At 37.6% G+C, this 14,416-nt stretch overlaps 1 protein-coding gene across 2 annotated transcripts in view; it reads left to right on the forward strand.

The window, feature by feature from the left end:
• The first annotated feature begins 2,822 nt into the window (after nt 1-2,822).
• LOC123586297 (suppression of tumorigenicity 18 protein) overlaps nt 2,823-14,416 on the forward strand; it is a 257,980-nt gene continuing 246,386 nt past the window's right edge. Inside the window, exon 1 of one of the 2 annotated variants that reach the window (XM_045455341.1) lies at nt 2,823-2,841. The gene's annotated coding sequence lies outside the window, so the exon portion shown is untranslated. The remainder of the gene's footprint in view (nt 2,842-14,416) is intronic. The other variant, XM_045455340.1, reaches the window with a different exon arrangement.

Genomic DNA, 14,416 nt, shown 5'->3' on the forward strand with positions numbered 1-14,416 from the left:
GATGGCTTTTGGTCACTGGATCTGTTTCTCCTTTCTTGGTAAACAGTGGTCCCTGGAATGCGGTCTTTAGGCAAAGGGCTACGTATATCAGCCTTTTTGCAGCTGGGGATGGTCAAGTGACTATTTCTCAACAAGGAACGAGATACGAGATAGGAGAGCATGCCCCACCTAGGCTGAGGTTGTAGAAGCAGATGAGGAGGCTTTAGGCTCTAAGGGACGGTGGGGCCACAGTGTGGAAGAAGCCTGGGTCCTTGAACCACCACGTGGTAGTGAACTGCCCATTGAGCAGCGGCTGTTGCTTGGACGTTATGTGAATGAGATCTAAATGTCCACTATGTTTCAGCCTGATGTATTCGGGAGTCCTTTAGTTAATGTCATGTTAGCCTACCCTAACTAACACACTATTTCTTTCTGGGCTCCCAGTTGCTGTTGACTATCATAATCATTGTGCTGTGGAACTAAATGATCCACAAGAAACACCAGAATTTTGATTTTTCTAAGCAGCTGGTGAACATTTTTGGGTTGTAACATTTCTCCAAATTTTGTTGTTATTCACAAATTCTCCATTTGTTTGTGAATTTTGTTCTCTGTCAAAACATTTAAGACTATTTTCCATCTTTTAGAAATTGAACAGCAGTTTTTCTGACACTGGTTTTTCTGATGATAAATAGTTTTTTCTTCTATTTTTGCATGTTGGGATGCTTAATGAAAAAAAAGCAGAGTGTGCACTAGCAGGCAGGAATTCTATAGAAGACTCGCTACTATATTTTCCACAAGATGTTGGCATTGGAACTTATTCTTAGAGACCGAATATTACGCGTCTAGGAGATGATATTTAAATTCAAGGTGAAATATATGATCTGAAGTCTTATAAAATGAAGAAACAACCAAGACCTTATCTTAACATTAAACTCCCAAGTGAAAATAATGTAATTCTGTAGAAACGTTAGCTCAGATATCTCATCAGTAACCTCTACTAGGCTACTAATTTAAACAAAACCAATCGGAATATTTCCAAAGTCAAGAAGACATTACACTCATTTGTTTCCCTCCTCCAGATCGGAATTCTGGATCAAAGTTAAAATCATAGACTTCAGGAAAATGGAAGGAATCAGTGGCTAACGGGTCAACCCCCATATTTTAATGTTTATTCCCCTACTCCAAAGGCTGTCAGTGTAGTAAGATTTTTTAAGCTTAATTTTGTAAGTAATTTCAACCATTGGTAACATTGAAAAAAAAAGTCCAGGAGAGGAGTCCAAATACTAATTGGTCTCTGGGCTGTATAATCTTAAGCCATTGCCCCTATTTCAAGATACTCTCCTTGGACTCTTTAATGTTTTTGACAGTTAAAATGTGACATAATGTTCAGCACACACATTTCCTGGAAAGAAAATTGCAATATGTATCAATGACCTTTATATGTTAGGCCCTTTGATCTAGTAGTGATTACAGTTTCTTACTATTGCTCCCAAGGATATTTTAATTCCTTAATTAATCACTTTATTCAATCCAAATTTATTGAGACCCACTATTTTCCAGGCACTTTTTTAGGTCTTGGGGATATAGTATTAATAATACCAAGTCTCTGTCATCATGTGGTTTACTTTTTAATGGTAACGTGACAAACAAATCAATGATTGGATATAAGCAATAAGATAATTAATATCAGGTGACATTAAATTCAGTGGTGGAAACAAGAGCTGGATAAGGAAATGGCCAGTGACGGAGTAGGGTGGAGGTGCATGTTCACAAATGGTGGCGAAGGCCTCTTTTAGGAAGGGGCGTGAGCAGTGAAACAGTGAAATGAAGTAAGGAGACAAGTCCTACTGAGTATCGCTAGGTGACTCTTCAGGCAGGGGCAATAGGAAGTACAGAGGTTGTAAAAGAAAAGCAGCAAGACTTATTTAAGGAGTAGCAGGAAGTCCAGTGTGACCGGAGCAGGAAATGAGATGAAAAAGAGAGGAGTCAAGTCTTGTAGGGCCTCTGGGCCAAGGTGAGAACCGTAGGCATTGTTCTGAGTGGTTGAAGAGCCTCTGAGGAGTTCGGAGGAGAAGGACACACATGATAGAATTTATGTTTTAGAAAGAGCACAGCGCCCACTGTGCACAGAGAGCCAGTGAAGGAAGCATGTAGTTGTTCAGGCCAGGGAAGAGGGTGGCTTGGGCCGGTGCAGGGGGCAGAGGTGGTGAGGAACCCATGGGGAGTATGGGTTAGCGTTCTGAGTGCAGAACCCGCTGTGATTGAGGTCCCCGCGGCAGAGTCCCAGGGTTCAAGTCCCATCTTGACCTCCTGGGGACAGTGTGATTCTGGACAAATTCTGTACCCTCTGTGAGTCTCATTTACCTCATCTGGAAAGCGGAAACAATGATAATTCCTTCAAAGGCCATTATGATGTCTAGTGAGATAATTCACAGAACACACTGAAAACCGTGTTTGGCACTTCTAAGTATAAATATCTGTAAATCATTATCTTTATTAACCCGTTACAGTGTAGTCACGAAAATAAATAATCTAAGATTTCCTAAAAAACCAGTTTCTGCCCATAAGAGAGTCATTTGCTATGAGAAATATTATTATAAGCTGTATTTAGAATGCTTTTGGTCATATAATATTTTTGGAGATATTTTTGCCAAGAACGTATCCATTTCCTTTGCTTCTGTTTAGAGTTGATTTCTAACCTGATTTTTAGTTATACTTATATTTATGTTTATACTTATATTTACATTTACAACCCTAACTCAATTCCTGGTCTTTATTCCAAGGAGATAAACGTATCCTTCGGTTTGGGACTGGTGTGTGGGACTGAGCAGAAGGAATCAGGCTGCAGAATCCGGGCTCTAAGTAAGTCACTTAGCTTTGTTGAAATTCAGATTTTACACCTGCAAAATATATTACAGTGTTCAGGCGAAAGGAACGGGTAGACATGCACATCATACAAAGCATTTTACGGATGTTGGGTTTTATTAGTTTGTGTTGGTTCTCCTGTCATCATATTTTTGTGAACAAAATGTCTGACGGAACTTTCTGTGGGAATACGTTGAAGAAACATCACACTGCCGTTCCTGTGGGTGGAGGGTGACACCCATTCTCCCCACCACTTTCTGCGGTCCCTCACCATCACTGTAGCTGCCCCAATCTGGGGCAAGAAAAAGATCATAAACTCCCTTAACAGCCAGCATATGTCTGGCGAGTGCCTCTCAGCTTGGTGAAAATACATGTTGGTGTCAGGAGTTTGGGTCTTGATGATAAGAGAACATTTGAAATGCCTTCATTTCCTCTGCATAAAGCAATCTGTTATTTCTTTCAAATAGTGCGTGAAGTGCTTATGCCCCCAGATTAGCATTTCCAGGTTTTCATCCCACAAGCTTGTATTGATCACGCATACCCATTTGCATGCAAGTGGTCCTAGGGAAGAGAGAATTTCGAAGGTCATGGGATGGAGCAGGAAACACAGTCTCCTCCCCAAGCTTGGCTCTAACTCACCAGGAACCAGTCCTTTTTCCTTCCAGAGCTGGGCTTGTGAAATCTTCTTTGATTTCTTCATTTCGCTGTCTTTTTTTCCCCCGGCCCCCATATGGGCCGGTCTACTAGAGGACAGAAATAAAGAAAAGCAAAAGGTAGCAATTAAATTAAGAAATGGGTGTGTTGAGACAGCCGTGCAATAATAAGGGGTCATAATCTAAAACTTACCCATAAAACTTTGTTTCGTCCCTTGTTTTACAAAGAAGGAGTGTAAATTGTCTGAAACTCCAGCTTCAAGACAGTTTCTGAAGTGTCCGCAAAGCCCCGGCAGCATGCCCTTTGTGCCCTTTGCCCTGTCCCATCAGGCTGGGAGGATTTGGAAAAGCAACGTCAGGTCTCCCATGTTTTGCCTGAGTCACATGACTGTTGCCGGTGATTCCCATACTTTCTTGCTCTGCAGATCAACCTTCCCAGAAACGTGTATTAAGCGCTGAGATTTAAGACCAGCCTCACTTTTATAAAACTGGATTATAATTGTCATAAAAGTCCTGGAATTATAGAAAAACTATACACACACGCACACGTACACACATACACACACACACACAAGTAATATCCACCATGATAATATTTGGAATGGATAATGATGCATTCCTAGAAAAAACCCACTTGAACTCGTCTACTTTGCTGGGTTGTAATCAAACTAAGGGCTGGGCGAGTTCGTTATTTGTGCCTTTCATCTAGCTGAGGAATATGCTTAGTAAATGTCGAATGCCTGAATAAAAAGACTTTGCTGGTTGAAATGTTATAAGCTGATTCTGATATTTCCATAAAAACATATCCTTGCCAGTTGAGCCATCCAGGAGTATAATGGCATACATAAAAATATGGAGCATAGACCTTTCTATGGTGTGCGGAATTCAAGCAGAGCCTGTGATAGTGACCAATCTTACACAATTGTGTTGTTATTAATTAACAGGCTGAGCATGAGACAGAAATATATAAAAGACTAAAAGGAAACAGCTTGGAAGATAACCCTAAGTAATCCAAAGATGGGCTAATTCACCAGAAACATGTAGAAATGGAAATGTCACTCTTAATAACATCGCCTCAAAATATATGAAGCAAAAGATAGCAGAATGTAAAGGTGAAATAAACAAATCTACAGTCATTGTGGGAGAATAAACACACCTCTTTTGTAACTGCTAGGGTTTGTACTTGAGGATGGGTTTCGAAAGATAAGGATGGATGCCTGACTCTGGGGTTGAAGGCTGTGGATCTTGGGTGCCAGAGACATCAAGTGTAAGAATGAGTCTGCAAGGTAGTCTTTGTGCTCCGGGCTCAAAGGGCTGGAAAGAACAATCTGTGGAATCTACCAAATACTTTACATTCGAATAACTAAAACTTAAATACTCCTGTGTCCCAGATTGTGTTCTCACCAAAGCTTTAGGAAGGACACGGAAAAAAATTATATTTGCTGAATTCTGTGGGGGAAAATTTATTACATAATAAGGTCTACAAAGAATTGGCCTCTTAACTATGTGTGCCGGGCATCGTTCTAAATATTAACTCATGTAATTCTTGTGCTAATCCTATGCCTATAGGTTGCGTGAAGTGTCATTGTAATTGCCTAATTTTATAGATGAGGAAACCCAGGCAAACGGAAGATAACTTTGCCTGATGTCACAAATCGGTGGAAAGAATGGTTGAACTGAGGCAGCCTGACAGCAGTAGACTGCTGGATGCCAATTAGATATTTCTTGGTTTGGTCTAATTTCCGGCAAAAGAGTTTGGTGACACTGATTTTATCTACCTTTAAAAATACGGTAGCTTACGTTATTTATAGTTACACAACATAGAATGTGACATAATTCTCACATGTCTGGGAAATGCCATCACATTATTTGCAAACGTGACCATCAATGCAGCCTGTTGGCTAACTTGAATTGACTGAGAAAACATTCCAAGTTCATGTTCACGACCCCATCAAATAGCATGAGATAAAAGCTGGTTTTATAATCTTTCCCTTTTTATAGAATAAAAGCTAGGTAATGTTTTCAAAATTCTGGACCAGAATATTAATTCAAAGTGCTAAGGATATGGATGTATTCATAATTAATCTAAGACTGAAGCAAACCCTATAGAAAAATCATCTTCAGACATATTGGGTTTCATCCTGAAAGAGAAAAAAAAAAAAAAAAAAGCGAAGTGTGAAAGCAACAAATGCTTGGAATTGCAGAGATGGAAATAGAGAACTGATCCTTAATCAGTTAAAATGATCACTAATAGATGAAATCTAGAAATAAAATCCCACCTCTCAGCATGATCCCCAATACCAGCTTCTTTTCATAATTAAAGACCGTTTTCTCGCTGATGTTAACTCTTTCTTCCTCTTTGAGCCTCCTGCGTCTTTTTTAGCACCATTTAGCTGCAACACAAAGGACTGAGACTTGAAATCAGAGCAAGAAAGTTTTTACAAGGGATGGAAAGATACAAACTAACTCATACTGCTTTATGAATTAATAGGGATGTCTCAAAAACATGAACAAAAGGAATTATTTAAATGTCATCCCATTTAAGTGGTAAATTCTCCATGACATGTTTTTCAGTTTATTGGCAGGGAGTGAACTGATGGACCTTGTTTTGCATGTCCCCTCTCCCTTCTCCTACTTCCATTTGCCTTCTATGCTTCCATATGTTGGGACCAATCTGTTGATTTCACCAGCACTCTCCCATCCCCCTTTAAGACTCCAGTGAATCATAGACTCTTTGATGTGATCAGAAATTACTGAATATACATTGTCTTTTCATATAAATGTCTCTCTGATCCACTCCTTGCCCCTCTGGTTATTGAAAGTGCGTTCATTTAAAAACCATAATTGGCAGGAATCATTGTTTTTATATCTAAATAAGGGAAACCGCATAAGCTTAAAAAATGTTACAGGATAGCACTTTGGGAAAACATACCAACGTGAAATATACTGTGACCAAGACTTGATAAGATACATCCCAATCTTATATTCATTATGTGGTTTTCAATTCAGGAAATATTCAATACTGAGAGAAAATTCACAATGGAAAGCTCTACAATTTTTCCTTTGAAATCCTCATGCACTTTAAGAAGATTGGAGAAAACACATTTCAGCAGGCTTTGGCAGTCGCTCAAATTTGTGTGCTCTAAGTTTAGAACCAAACTCAATCTGCCCCCTGTTCAAGCTCTGTTCTGTGCTGGCAAAACACCACTTGCTTGTTCAGAGGGAGAAGGAAGGCTTTGTAAAACTCAGAAAACTTACTGGACATTAAGTAGCTCCCCAACAATTATGTTATCCTCAGCTTAAGTTGAATTCAACACATATGAGTGACGTTTTTCTTACAACACCCGGGTATAAAATAAATAGAAAAATACTTAGCAGCACTTATTGGGGGTTTAGCAAAACTCAGTAATGCCTAAAATTTTCCCAAGGTCACTTGGTTTTCCAAGATGCTATCTATAAGATTTTCCAGCTCTTATTTCTGTTTTGTCATCACATCTCCTTTCATATTTTGAGGAAATGTTTGTTTAGGTATAATAATTTTTTTGCACCATTTGAAACCCAAATATTGCAATACTGTGTTAAGATGCGAAAGCTGAAATGTGAAAAGATGTACCATAATCTATTTATATTTAATTATGTAGACTGAATTAAGTATGCATATAAATATTTTAAACATATATACACACATGCATATATGCTTATAAAAAATTCAGCCTAAGTATTTCCTATACATTTTTATTTTAAATTGTTTTGCATACCAACTCTCTGAAGTCTGAGAGCCAGATCTATGTAGTTCTAGGTAAAAGCCACTGAAAAGATTGATAGCTTAAGATTTACGGATTTGGGACCAAGAAGCAAGTTATTTTGCTTCTCTGAAATCTTTATGCAGGTAGGAGTTGGACTTGATAATATTTAAATGAGTTTCTTATACTAATTTTATGTGACTCAGTGATTCCAATGAGAAGTTTGAAAATGGCTTGATTTTATGATGAACAATGTGCATTTTAATTGGATTTGGTTCTTTATTTGTTGCTGTATCTATTCTTATCTCAAGTGAATGCAAGCCAAGCCGAACATTCCGTGTTCTCTCAAAACCCTTTCAGACTCTTCACTGTGTACTTTTATCAATCATGATGTGTATCAGCCAAATTTAATTATAGCGATCGCAGTGTGTGTTAGTAGGATACGTAGGAATTTCAGCGGTGTCGTCCCATACCCTGCTGAATTCACCCTGCCCCCATCGCAGCATTTTATAGTATACTAGTTATGAACTAGTTATATATATTATATTAGTGTAATCTCTGAAGTTAGACTTTTTGGCTTAAAATCCTGGTTCTCCACTTTATGACTACTTGACTTTGGGTGAGTTGTTTTATTTCTCTGTTCCTTAATTTTTTTTTTTAGGTTAATGTTTGTTTATTTTTGATAAAGGGAGAGGGCCAGCAAGGGAGGGCAGAGAGAGAGAGGGAAACACAGAATCCGAAGCAGGCTCCAGAGCCTGATGTGGGGCTTGAACTCACAAATCATGAGATCTTGACCTGAGCCAAAGTCAGACGCTTACTTCACTGACTGAGCCACGCAGGAGCCCCTGTTCCTTAATTTTTTTTGTCTGTAAAGAGAAGAGAACCTATTTCATCGACTAGTTCTAAGGAGTTTATAGTTTCGTTCTCAAAGTACTTAGAGTAGTTCCCGGCACACAGGAAGTTTTCAACAAGTGTTAGTTATTTCTTTGCTTCTTATATGTCTACCACATTAGAACAGAAGTCCTATAAGAGCAGGACGCTCATCAATCTTGTTCATCATGGTCATGGTTACCTTGCCTTCTCTTCCTCTTCCTCCTCCTCCTTTGCTTTCATTGAAGTAGAAAGCACATAACATTAATCCATCTGAAAGTGTACAATTCACCGACATTTAGTGTATTCACAATGGTGTGCAACCATCGCTTCTGTCTAGTTGCTTAAATGTCCTTAATCATGTGGAGGAAATGGTCTTCTGTTTCTAGTTTGCCGAGTGTTTTTGTCATGAAAGGATGTTGGAGTTTTCAAATACTTTTTCTGTAACAATTGAAATTCGCATGTGGGATTTTCTTCAGTCAATGTAATATATTACATTGATTGATTTCCATGTGTTCACTCTTGCAGTCCAGGGATAAATTTTACTGGGTCACGGAATATAATTTTAATATACTACTATTACATTAATATAATATACAACTGTACTACTAATATATTATTTGGTTTGCTGGCATTTTGTTGAGGAATTTTGTGTATGTATTCATAAAGGATACTGATCTACAGTTTTCTTTTGCTATAACGTCTTTATCTGGCTTTGGTAATGCTGGCCTTATAGAATGAGTTTGGAAGTGTTTCCTCCTTTTCTTTTTTCTTGGAAGAGTTTGAGCAGGGTGTAATAATTCTTCAAGTGTTTGGTGGAATTCACCAGTGAAGCCATCTGATCCTGGCCTTTTCTTTGTTGGGAGATCTTTTTGATTACTGATTCAATCTCTTTGTTTGTTAAAGATCTATTCAGATTTTCTGTTTCTTATTAAGTCGGTGTTGGTAGTTTGTGTGTTTCTGAGAACTTATTCATTTCACTTAGTTCATCTAGTTTGTTGGTTTGTGATTATTCAAAACATTCTCTTATAATTCTTTCTTTTTCCTATAAAGTTAGTTGCAGTGTTCCCACTTTTATTTTTTATTTTAGTAATTTTCTTGGGGGGCGTCAGTTACCGAAAGATTTATCAATTTTGCTGATCTTTTCAAAGAACCTGTTTTTGGTTTGGTTTTGTCGCTTTTTTTCCCTTGAACTTTCTTTCATTTAATCCACTCTAATTTTTATTATTCCCTTCCTTATCCTAGCTTTGACTTTAGCCTGCTGTTGTTCCCGTTTCTTAAGACATAAAGTTAGGTTATTGATTTGGGATCTCTTTTCTTTTTAATATGAACATTTAAAGCTATACATTTTCCATGAACACTTTTTCACTGAATCCTATAGATTTTGGTATGTTGTATTTTCATTTTCATTCATCCCAAAATATTTTCTAATTTCACTTGTAGTTTCTTCTTTGACCATTGGTTCGTTGTTTATGAGTGTGCTGTTTAGTTTCCACATATTTGTAAACTTTCCAGTTTTTCTTCTGCTACTAATTTCAACTGTCATTCTGTCGTGGTTGAAGAATGTGCTTTATATGATTTCAGTCCTTTAACACTTACTGAGGGGCGCCTGGGTGGCTCATTTGGTTAAACTTCCAACTCGTGATGTCGGCTCAGGTCATGATCTCATCATGATCTCACGGTCATGAGATTGAGCCCTGTGTTAGGCTCTGTGCTGGGCATGGAGCCTGCTTAGGATTCTGTCTTTCCTTCTCCCCCACTCACACTCCCTCTATCTCAAAAACAAAAAAAGATTAAAAAAATTTATTGAGACTTGCTTTGTGGCCCAACATATGGTCCGTGCTGAGGAATGTTCTGTGTGCTCTTGAGAAAAACGTGTATTCTGCTGCTGTAAGACGGAGTGCCTTCTCTCTTTATGTCTGCTGGGTCTGGTTGACTTACAACATTGTACAGCTCTTTATTTCCTTATTGATCTTCTGACTGCTTCTCTCCATGTTGCAAATGGGGATACGGAAGTCTCCAGCCGTTATCGTAGAACTATTTCTCCCTTTCAGTCTTTCATTTTTTTCATATTATTTTGGGATCTGTTCTTATGTCCAAATATATTTATAATTATTGTATCTTGACGGACTCATCTTTTCATTGATGTGTAATGTCACTTTTGTCTCGTGACACTTTTTATTCAAAAGGCTGTTTGTCTCATATTAGTACGAACACCCCAGCTCTCTTTTGATTACTGTTTCCTTGCATTTTCTTTTTCTGCTCTTTCACTTGTAACCTGTTTGTGTCTTTGGCCCTAAAGTGAGTCTGTTACAAGCAGTATATAGTTGGGTCATTTTTTAAAAATCCATTCTTCCAATCTCTGCTTTTAATTGAGGACTATAATCCATGTACAGTAAAAGCAATTAGTGATAAGAAAACTTCTGCCATCTTGTTACTCCTTTTCTATAAGTCTTAAAACTTTTTTGTTCCTCAATTCCTCTATTACTCCCTTCTTTTGTGAGTAATTTTTATGTTATTTGCTCCTGTTACGTTTTTGTAAGTGAAGTATAATTAGCACACAGTGTTAAATTAGTTCAGATGTACAACATAATGATTCAACAATTGTATACATTACTCAGTGCCCACCACAATAGGTGTGGCCACCATCGGTCACCAAATAATGTTATTGCAGTCTTATTGAACGTATTCTCTGCTGTACTTTTCATCTCTCTGCTTAATTTTTTTGAGTGTATCATTTTGATCACTTTCTCATTTCTTTTCTCTTTTGGTACATCTTTTAGTTTTTTCTTAGTGGATACACTGGAGATTACAATTACAATTAACATAGCTTTATAACAATCAACTTTGAATTAATACCAACTTGGTTTTAATAGTGTAAAAAAGCTGCCCCGTTACAACTCCACCCTTTAATTTTGTTAATGGTAGCAAACGACATCTTTATATATAGTATGCATATTAACACAGATTTATAACTTTTGTTTTCTGCATTTGTGTCTTAAATCGTATAGAAAAAAAGAGAGGAGTTACTATACCCAAAATACAATACCCCTGATTTTGTGTTTACTTGTGTGGTTACTTTTACTGTTATCTTTATAGCTTCACATAACTTTGAGTTATCTTCTAGCATTCTGTCATTTCAGCCTAGAAGACACTACTTCACATTTCTGGTAGGGCAGATCTACTAGCAATGAATTCATTTAGTTTTTGGTTATCGCCTTTAGTTTTTATTGACTAGTGCATTACCGTCTCCTTCATTTTTGAAGGGTAGTTTTGCTAGACACAGAATCTTTCCTGGGCAATTTTTTGCTTTGAACACTTTCGATGTGTCATTCCACTGACTTCTGGTCTCCAGGGTTTCTGAAGCAAAATTGGTTGTTAATATTATTTGTGTCCCTTGTGTATGACAAGTCACTTCTCTTTTGATGCTTTCAAAATTCTCTGTGTCTTTTGTTAATTTGACTATAATGTATCTTGGTGTTGATCTCTTAGAATTTATTCTGCTTGGAGTTTGTTGTGCTTTTTGGAGGTGTAGATTCTTATCTTTCATCAAATGGAAGGATTTAGCCATTTTTTCTTCACTCTTCTGCATATGTTATGCATACGTTAGTCTACTTAATGGTGTCCCATGTATCTCTTGGGCTCTCTTCATTTCCTGCCATCCTTTTCTCTTCCTGATCCTCAGATTGAATAATCTCAGTTGTTGTATATTCAAGTTCACTGATTCTTTCTTCCCTCTGATTAAATGTGCTGTTGAACCCTTGTAGTGAATTTTGCATTTCACTTACTATATTTTTCAACTCCAGAAAATTTCTATTTGGTGTCTTTGATGACTTCTATCTCTTTATTGATGGTTTCTATTTGGCAAGACTTACTATCTTCATTTCTTTTGGTTCTTTGTTTAGGTTTCCTTTGGCCCTTTGAACATATTTAACTTTTAAAACCATAGTCCCAACAAGGAAAACTCACGACCAGATATTTTCACTGGTAAATACTACCAAACATTTACAGAAGAATTAACCCCAATACTCTTTAAACTCTTCAAAAAATTGAACAAGAGGAAACATTTCCAAATTAATTTTGAGGCCAGCTTTATGCCGATACCAAATCCAGACAAAGACACCACAAAGAAAGAAGATTACAGGCCAATCTCCATGATTAACATTGATGCAAAAATCCTTAATAAAATACTAGCAAACTAAATTTAACAGCACATTAAAGGATCATACAATGTGACCAAGTAGAATTTATTCTCTTTGATGCAAGGGTGGTTTAACATACACAAAGTAATTCATGTAATAGGCCACATTAACATATCAAAAGACAAAAATCATATGATCATCTCAATAGATGCAGAAAAACATTGGACAAAGTTCAACACTGATTCATAATAAAACTCTCAACAAAGTGGGGTTAGAGGGAACATACCTCAACATCAATAATGGCCCTATATGACAAACCCACAGCTAATATACTCAATGGTGAAAAACTGAAAGCTTTTCCTTTAAGATCAGAAACAAGACAAGGGTGTCCACTTTCACCACTTTTATTCAACGTAGTACTGGAAGTCTTAGCCACAGCAATCAAATAAGAAAAATAAGCAAAAAGCATCCACATTGGTAAGGAAGAAGTTAAACTTGGTGATAGTTTGTGATAACATGATACTACATAGAAAACCTTGGGGCATCTGGTTGACTCAGTTGGTTAAGTGCCTGACTCTCGGTTTCATTTCAGGTTATGATTTCACAGCTTCATGAGTTAGAGCCCTGCCTTGGGCTCTGTGCTGGCAGTGCGGAACCTGCTTGGGATTCTCCCTCTCCCTCCCCAGCTGCTCGCCGCTCCCAGCGTCTCTGACTCTCTCTCTCTCAAAAAAGAACAAAAAACAACAACAAAAAAACAAACAAAAAAAACACTTAAAAAAAAGAAAACCTTAAAGACTCCACCAAAAAACTATTAGAAGTAATAGATTAATTCAGTGAAGTTTCATGATCCAAAATTAATATACAGAACTCTGTTGCATTCCTATACACCAAAAACAAAGTAGCAGAAAGAAATATTGAGGAAATAATTCAACTTACAATTGCACCATAAAGAATGAAATACCTAGGAATAAACTTAACCAAGGAGGTGAAAGACCTATACTCTAAAACCTATAAAACATCAATGAATGAAACTGAAGATGACACAAATTGAAAGATATACATGTTCATGGATTGGAAGAATTAATATTGTTAAAATGTTCATAATACCCAAAGCAATCTCAGATTCAGTAATTTCCCTGTCAAAATATGAATAGTGTTTTTCATAGAACTAGATTTCACAGAAAAGTTCAAGTGTCACAGATCTCACTGCAAATCAGCAGCTTCTTTAATCACCAAGCTTTCCTCTGATATGTTGTATGTTTCGGGCTGGATTTTAGAGTTCTGTAAAAGTTGATTCTGGAATTTTTTTTCTCCCAGCTCATTGATTGTCTTTAGGAGGGATGGAACTCTGGAGTTCCCTAGGCTGCCATTTTAAGTCTAGCTTTTTATCTTCTTCTTCTTTTAATGATATTTACTGTCATCATTCACAAATGTGGATATCCTAGCACACAGATCCTCTTTCTGTTTGTATTCTTGCAAACTGCTCCTCTTTTGTAATCCTGGGGAGGAGGTCCACACAGGCCCCAGAGGCAGGTTTAGGGCCATTAGGTAGGCAATTCCATATGTCTAGTTACCAGAGCATGGTCTAGAGGGGAGGGTTCTGGCTCCAAGTGGGAACATCATTTTGGCCTGTAGATTCTTGCTAAGGAGGAGGGATGTGGGTGTGTACAGGCAGAGAAGAAACTAGATCTTTCCTAAATCTAAGAGTAGGCTGGGATGTCCATACTTCTGTATGCAAGACCCCTAACCATGTGGGAAGGGAAGGGATGGGCCCAGTAGTTCTGTGTTCTTGACATCCTTGTAGAGTCTTGAGGAGTCTGAAAATTCTCCATTTGAACATGGCCTTCTAGGCACGTAGGAAAGTATAGTTCTTTTTTTTTTTTTTTTTTTTAGTGTCTATTTATTTTTGAGAGAGAGTGAGAGAGCTCAAGCAGGGGAGAGGCAGAGAGAGAGGAGACAGAGGATCCAAAATGGGCCCTGTGCTGACAGCAGTGATCTCAATGCAGGGCTTGAACTCACAAACTGCAAAATCGAGACCTGAGCCAAAGTCAGATGCTCAACCGAGTGAGCCACCCAGGTGCCCCAGAAAAGTATAGTTCTTAATGCAGGAGAGTGGAACATATTTTAATTAACAGTCTTTGAATTTGATTCATAACTTTCAAAT

This window comes from Leopardus geoffroyi, chromosome C3 (assembly GCF_018350155.1).
Source record: "Leopardus geoffroyi isolate Oge1 chromosome C3, O.geoffroyi_Oge1_pat1.0, whole genome shotgun sequence".
Classification (NCBI taxonomy): Eukaryota; Metazoa; Chordata; class Mammalia; order Carnivora; family Felidae; genus Leopardus; species Leopardus geoffroyi.